The following is an 8,586-nucleotide window of genomic DNA, read 5'->3' as shown; positions in this document are numbered from 1 at the left end:
TACCTTCCACTTTGGAGGTAAAGAGAGGATACTCGACTTTCAAAATAAGGGAGTGAACCAGAGAGATGGCGCCAATTGGTCTATTGATAGCAGAAGAGCCATTTCTCACACGGAGCCTCATTCGTCAGTTGAGTCTGTGAGCCGAGTCTCAGCACTGATCCTATCTCCTGCTTTCACTTCACTCCACCAGAAGCTTCACCACTGACCCAGACGAACATAAAGATAACGAGCTGACCCTCGTGTCAACTGCAAGTGCCCGCAAGACCCCAAGGATCCCCAACACAGCTCAGCCTTATTATCTGATCTTTTAAAGATTCATGGTTTGACTTCTCTGTGGATCCCCTGAACATGTTGTGAATTCATGTTCAAAACAGATGAGTTTCATAACAGGCCGACATTCCACATCAAAACATGTAAGGAGTCCTTTTACAACATGATTCATTTCAGGAGAGAAAAAAAGGAATTGCTGATTACTTTTAAAAGCAAACGAGTCAGGTCAGATAGCATCTCTTTGTATGAATAAAGAGATGCTATCTAGAAACTAGAAACTGCTTGAGGACACTGCAGTACCCACAGGAGCCTCTAGAGGTCCCTGAGTTTAACCTTAACCTGAAACCACTCAGAGCGGCTCAAGCACTTGGTTCAAATTTGTTAGAAATCATAAATCAAAGATACAACAATGAGCAAAGTGTTCCGCCTCATATAGAAAAAAAATTGGGGACAAAGGACATCAACCGGGAGCCACTGTGCAGAGAGTTTGAAAATCCTCATCTCCCCCCTGAAGCCTGAGCTCTGAAACGTCACAGATTTATTTTGGTGTCAGTCGTGCAGTAAGTGATAGTGTGAGGGCGTGAAGTGGTATAAAATCGACATAGAGGCAACAGGCTGCATATATCATTCAGGTAGTCCCACTTACATCACCCACTGAAGAGGGGTTTTGAAGCCAAACAACGGGCGCCATATTCAAAATGCTTTCTCCACCTAACTTTAGTTCACCAAGAAACAAGCAAAGAGGGGAAGCTGAGGCAGGCCTTTAGCCTCCTGGAAAACAGCTACCCACCTGTCCATCAACATAGCCATTAGCCACACCCCTTTATTATATAAACGTATAAATAACTCACAGGGTTAATAAAATAAAACTGATAAAAGTAATAAAATAAAAGTTATTTAAAAAATCACCCCATATACAGTTTGTACTATAAGGAAATGAGATATAGAGACCTCACACTTCTCACAGTTCATACTGTTTTAAAAACTTGTTTTTGTTCACCTGATTTTTGAACCATCACTTGTGGGGTTTTCACACATGCACAAATCTCCCCGACATTACAGCCCCCCCTAGTAAAATTGGCGTATGAAGACAGGGAGAGCCGATGTGTGAATGCAGCAGGAAATATCCAGGAAGATTCACCGTAGGCATGTGGACAGGTGTGTTAACTATAGTTTTTTTATGACATTTTCAGGAGTGAATGTGTGAAAGTGCTCAAAGATATTTTAATTTCTTCCCTACACGTCCCAGCTCGCTTGTTTATGTTTGCTGGACAAAGTCTTTCTGCGTCACCAAGTTTGCAATGAACTCTGGGTTAAGTCCCATGCATATCCAGAGAACCTGGTAAAAAAAAGTTTGCTTCAGAGCCCTCACCCTGTAGACCATTTGACAGCGGGACGGTACTAAACACTCACAAAGCCCCTTAGAGTCTGTGAGTGTGGAGAGTGCTACACTTAACCCCAATATCCAGTTCAGTGGCCCCTGCATTAAAATTATGTACAAGCTTCTCCAGGAGGGATTAAATTAAATTACAGCAGCTTCTGTTCAGTCATAAATGTTTTTATTATGTGTGAATTGCAGGGCTGGGGTCACCTCCTCTATGTTTACTCTAAGAGGAGGGACATGGACACGTGACCTCAGTGCTTCTCCTTGTGGCTGCGACCTGTCAGACCCCTCACACAGCATCCAGAGACATGCTTCTATCTGTGTGTGTGTGTGTTTGTGTGTGTGTGTGTGTGTGTGTGTGTGAGACGTCAGCCCTGCGTGGTCTTGACCTGTGCGTACATGTCGAGCCTTAAAGGGCCAGAAACACGCCTCAACCTGCAGTGCAAATAAATCCTGCTGGGGGGTGGGGGGGCTGTGGCTACACTTTCACCTTTCACTCACTGACTCTCACTTTCTCTCTCTCTCGCTCACAAACATACTACACATGTGTATGCTGCATGTCAGCCTGCGAGCCGGGAGGACAGAGCCGGCCCCTTCAACCTGTGCAGAGGATCCAGACCTGAGCTCATAGACGGGCCTGAAACAAACAGTCAGAGAGGGGGGGAAGCTGCAGAGTGCTTGCACAGCTGCTCCTGCTGAATAAGTGTACAAACAGTGAGAGAAAAACACAGCAGCTTAAGTTAGCATTCTGTCCACATACTCACAGTGTGAAAGTGCAAGTTTGTAAGTTCACATAAGTAAATATGAACGGACAACAGTTCATGTTGACAATATGAATCACAGCTTTCCATAGATTTTGAAGTCTAAATATTAACTTCACACAGAAAGACATGAGGTGTGTAGAGTGAGATATTTAAAAATAGTGATGGCTAACTTTTGGTCAAAGGTTCTTCAATCATTCATGGACTTCCATTCAGTGTTTTCTTTCCTGTTGTGAGTTTACATGCAGGACGACAAAAAGCAGTGCATTGTGATGGAGAATAGAGAAGAAGTAAAACAAGATTCTTAAATTCATCAAATCAAAAGAACATTTTCCACTACAGGGTGATAATCATGAACTTAAATAATGTTTGACTACTGCTTCATGCTTACTTCATGCAGGATGTATCATGATGGCTTCCTGCTGCATTACTTTTAAAAAAATGATTGAAATACTATGATCATGTGATCGCTTCTTAGAGCATCAATAAAAGAATATTTATAACATTTATATCACATTTATTGCTTTGGTTCCCAACCTGAGATCCGGGTCCCCTCTAGGGGGTGCGCCAAAGATCTCAGGGGGTGCGAGGCTTTGTCTGCTCAGAGGTCATTGCACGTATTAACTTAGAAAATGATAACACAGGTCCTGCATAGTTTATTCAAAGGTCAGAAAATAAACTGTGTGAGAATGACATTTTCCTCACTCCATAACATCAGGCTTCTTCGTCAGCTACACTTGTAATCCAGGTTATAATGAAATCAATTAAACGTGCTGTTCATTCTGCATGTGTGTTGTGTTTTACCCTAAGGTAGAAATGGTGAATGGAACATGAACATATGTAGCACTTGTGTTTCTACACTTCATGAATGTCACATTCACACACTGAAGGCAGAAGATACAAAGTGCCCTTCAGTAATAGGTGATGCCAATCATACGCGTTCACACCGTGCAGACTAAACAGTGGGAGCTATTTGGGGTTCCGTGGCATCGAACCTCAGACCTTTCTTCTGAGAGACAACCACCCACTGAGCTACAGCCGCCCCATAATTATACAATTACACACTGTGTTTAAATGATAGTATAATGAGCACTTTATTACATATGATTACTATTTATTACATTTATAATTTGACATAAAAGCTTTATATATTGAAGTACAGGCAGATGTGTATGATGCTCTTGTTTAAGCATTTCTTTTGTTCTACTTTTCCATGAATCAATGTGGTTATATTTCTGTTCTTTAAGAGCAGATACTGAGACGTCTCCTGAGGAACCATACTGTCTTACTTGTTGACAGTCTTACTTTATGAGTTAAAGATCTGAATAACTCCCTCATCATTACACATTGTCCTGTTGTCACATAGGGTCAGTCCTGCAGATGTGACTAAATTCACAACAGGCTGCAGGATCAGGAACAACATCAATGTCTGACTTAAGCCTTTTAGCAAAACTTAATTTACAGTTAATTAAACACAACACCTAAAGGATTTAGATTAACATACAAAGAATAGTATTTAATTCAAAATTAGCTATCCTGCAGACTTCCTTCAGGGTTGCAGCCCTTATAACCAGGAAGTTGTGGAACTTCCCTTTTTAGTTTCTAAGTAGAGGCGCGGGTAACTGTGCCAGGTGCTTTTACAGTTTATCTTAGTTAAACATCAGCTTTCCTCAGAGCACATAACCACTTACATGAACAATCATAAGAGAAGAAAAAAAAAGAATTGGGGGGAATTTTGGAACAAAAGCGTATATGATTTACCGGTCGGGTCACATCAGGTGACGGAGGACAGGGATTGAATTTAACAAATAATGAACGATGGATCTTAAATATGTCTTGTTGAAACGAGATGTGCACAAAATCATTGAAGTTTTTAATGTAAGAGTGACTCATAGTTTATAGTTTAATAACTGATCCTCTTTTTCAGATCAGTGTAAATCTTAATTATTCTTCATTTTATGACAGACCTAACACAAATAATTGTTAATTAGAAACCAAATTCCTAAATTTGGGAAGAAAATTAAAATATAAAAAGAAACAGGTTGTGTTTTCCTGCCTGAACTTTGGAACTTTGTGTTGCTGTGGTGTATTTTTTTAGAGGACATTTCCTGGTTAATATTTAAAGCAACTAAACACTTTTTTCTTATTTTTGGGATATTAGACACCGTGATCCCTTTATAAAAAGAGCTCTCTCAGTTCTTTTTTTTTTTACCACAGTGTGTGACTCAGAAGCATCGAAAGTATTCATCAGCTACACAGAACTCATTTAATGAACCCTGACTGCACCTCTGCACAAGTGAGGGCATGTACAGTTTCTACAGTAGGAAACAAAGTGAACCCTGACTTAACTCTCCACACACACACACACACACACACACACACACTTTCCCTGAGGTTAGATCCTGTTGTATGTTGTGTGTATGTGTGCCTGTGTGGTGGAGACGTTTGCTGAGGCTCCTTTAAATATAAACCTCTTTCTAACCTTGTACACCAATGAGAAGCTCTTTGTTGGATTATAAAGTAAGGAAGAGACAAATTAACACAAACAGATGCAGAATAAACGTACAATACAAGCACAACTTGCAAAAGTCTTAACAACCCAATAAATCTAGGAGGGAACTCTGGTGGAGACCATTCCCAGCTGTGAAGTTGGGCTTCATTCTTATACACTACTGCCACCTGGTGGAAAATACTCACAACTACAAGTCACACAAACAATGATCTTGTTGGTATATCTTAATGCTCTAGATGGCGCCAGAGGGCTCGTAACGAACTGCTCCAAAAGGCCTAACATCTCTCCAAATGAAGAAGATGATGCAAGTGAGGCTGAAAGTTTGGTTCAGGCAGCCAATGGGGGGGGAACGTTTTAATGCAGGGTGAGGGGTCTCAAAAGATCAGCGAACGATGAGCAGCTTGGAGATAGATTTAAATTTCAGTGTATTGCCTAATTAACTACAAAGAGATTATTAACAGATCTTTTAAAGCTGCTGGATGTTCTTTTTTTATGCCAATTGTACAGGAGACAAGGAAAAGAGAAATAAAGAAACAGGGGGAAATGGGGAGTGTAAAGGGAGACAAAGAGAGTGAAGGAAGTGATGAAGGAAAGGAACTGATAAGAAAAGAAAGAAAGAAAGAAAGAAAGTTACAGGTAAGTGACCTATTTGTTGCATCTTTTTAGGTCAGTTCGAGCTTAAATAGGAGGAGCTTTAAAGTCTATTACTGGGAGACTATCAAAGTAGGGCTATTAAAGTATAATTATGGAAGTAAGTAATTACAAAACATTTCAAACTATTTTCAGGTCAGTCTGTAAATTATTGCAGGCATGTTTTTTACGTAATCATCAAATACACAGGCGGCCCCTTGTCCTCTGATGTCAAGCTCAGGTCGGGAAAGAAAAGCTTTTATATATCAGAAACTATAAAGACAATAGATAGTTAGAAAATGAGGCCATAGCAAGAACATTGCCCCTCCTTCAACCTGTCCATCCATCCATCATTTTATAACCAAGGGACAACCTCTATGTTGAGAAATGAAGCCAATGCAGAAATACAGTAAACTGCAGTTCCTCCAGTGTCCACTTGAGGCTGAGTGTCGAAGCAAAGGGGTCCAAATCAGGTCGCACATTATAATGCCCATTCTGACAGCAGAACTTAACATATAAACAGCCAGGGTTTAAAATAAAATAGGTGGACAAAAATGAGTTTTTAAAACAGTCCAGTTTGAACTGTGGGCTTTGTACTGTCTGATGATACGAGCTCGTCAGACGATACAGAGTCCCTCAATGCAAACTGACTGAATGATTGATCAGAATCCTTACATTTATACTTTGTACTGTCTGCCAGATGATACTGTCATGATTTGGTCTTATTTAGTTTTGTATTTTTGTGTATTTGAGAGTTTAGGTCTCCTTGTTTTAATTTCTCTGTCTATAGTGTTGCTTGTTTCCCTTCCCTTTTTCATTGTTACAGTTTCCCCATGTCAGTTGTTCTCTGTGGTTCCTCGTTGTTTTCCCTTTTTGGAAGTAAGTTTTTGTTTGCCTTTTGCCCTTTTTTGTTTAAAGGTGCAGTGTTGGTAGAGAAATGTGACAGTTTGAGAAGTGTACAGATTCTGTGGTATATGTTCATAACTCTATACAATAACTGTCCTCCAGAAAATGTGGTCCCTGTAACACTGTTTGAGGATAAAATGCTACAGGAGAAGTTATGGTGGGGGGTCAGCACCAGAGAAACCGTAACTCTCCTGGTCACTTTTTAGCTCCAAACAGTGTTCCAGGGAACCATTTTTTTCTTAGAGCAAAGTTTGTGTAATTAGTTCTGAAAATAGAATTGTTTAACTTCTCCAACTTTCAAATGTCATTACCAAATCTACATAGCACCTTTAAATAAATATGTTTTGGTTATACTGCAATTGGGTCCAGTTTCCTGTTTTTCCTAACGTGACAGAATGAAATGACAAATAGGAGGGAAGGAACACACAGGGGTAATCAGACACAGGTGAAGACAATGAGGGCAATCAACATGGAGGGAAACACACAGAGAGGCAGAGAGAAAATACAGGACAAGAAATACTGAGGACAACAACTACAATCTAAAACATGAATCACTAAAGACACAGAGAACTCAATAATTTAACAATACACACAAGAACAGAGAAACTTTACAAAATAAAAACAGGAAACACTAAAGACCAAACTAGGAAACATTAAGACAAAAACACACAAGGGAAACAAACAACACTAGGATAGAGAGGAGAAATTAAAACATGGAAACCTAAACTCTGAAATACACAAACATGTACGACAAGATACAGAGTCCCTCAATGCAAACTCACTTGACAATAATTGATCTGAAACCTTACATTTATACAATTTGCAATGCTGGAAACCTGCAGTATACAACATTATAGAGCTTCCAACTGGGAGAGACAAACTCTTAAAGAAAAATAACTCAATGAAAACAGAAAGACATTCAAACAAAGTGTTCTCACAAGATAAAAAATATATATACCTCCATGCCTGCATTCTTTACAATGCCAAGGAATTATAATATAAATGTGTCTAATCATAGATCAGTGATAGACATGAAAAAGGTTTTGTTGTTTTGTCTACTCAACAAACAAAGAAGCACATTTAATCCTTTTTAATAAGTGACCTCTCTGCAGCTCTTATGAACAGGACAAACAACTAGAGCAACCACTAATGCCTCCATAGTACATAAGGGTGTGTGAGCATCATCTTAAACAAATAAAAACAGACCTCTCTAAGAACATCCTTGTTCACATAATCCTGTTTATATAATCTAAAAATAAAGACTGCAGAAGCTAGAGCACCACGTAACATTTCAGTGTTACAGATTTGAACGGTTCTGAATATTATCATCACGTTAATTAAAAAGACAAACAAAGAATAGAATTTAAAATATTTTTAAAAAGTCCAGAGTTCAAATAATTATGGAGACTTAAGAAACATTTTGTTCCTGATTTGACATTGACAAGTTGTATTAAACAATGTATTTTTCTGTAATTTTCTCATCTTATACGTACTAACAAACTTCTTTTTTAAGGAGAGTAGACGTCCCCTGCGGGCGATTGTAAAAAGGATGCAGCTTTAACGAACTTCTGCAGTGGCTTCACTCTCTTAACTGGATGTTCCTTCCTTTTATGCAACCTATGATAGCAACAAGTTAGTTGAGAGCATTTAGGAGCAACAGTAGAGGTTATTTCCCCCCAAGGCAGTGAGTGTGAAAGAAAAAGTGTGGGTGCCGGGGCCCTCTGGTGTGCCTTGAAGGAACTGCAGGTGGTCCACTAAAGGTCATGACTAATAAATCAATTCATACTTTTTTTATTTTACAAACCACCTTTTCACTTGTTTTGTGGCCTGACAGATTGTTTTATAACATTACATTGCATTGGGCTCAAATATGCAGAATATATTTGGCTAAAGACATTAAAGGTATTTTGTGATACTTATTGCTGGTATTAACGTATTGATCAGAGGTCTGTTTTTTTAAAGGTTCAGTAGGTGCTTGAATAGTTTAGTGTTTTTACATTAGGCCACAGCGTTAAGTAGGAATGCTGCTCAAGGATTGATGGGGAATGAATACAGTGAAACTTACATTCGTTCACCACTACTTCTTCAAAAATGAAATGTTGATGTTGTTTTTAAACTTGTTT

This window comes from Labrus mixtus, chromosome 9 (genome assembly GCF_963584025.1).
Source record: "Labrus mixtus chromosome 9, fLabMix1.1, whole genome shotgun sequence".
NCBI classification, from domain to species: domain Eukaryota; kingdom Metazoa; phylum Chordata; class Actinopteri; order Labriformes; family Labridae; genus Labrus; species Labrus mixtus.
This window is presented reverse-complemented; position numbering follows the sequence as displayed.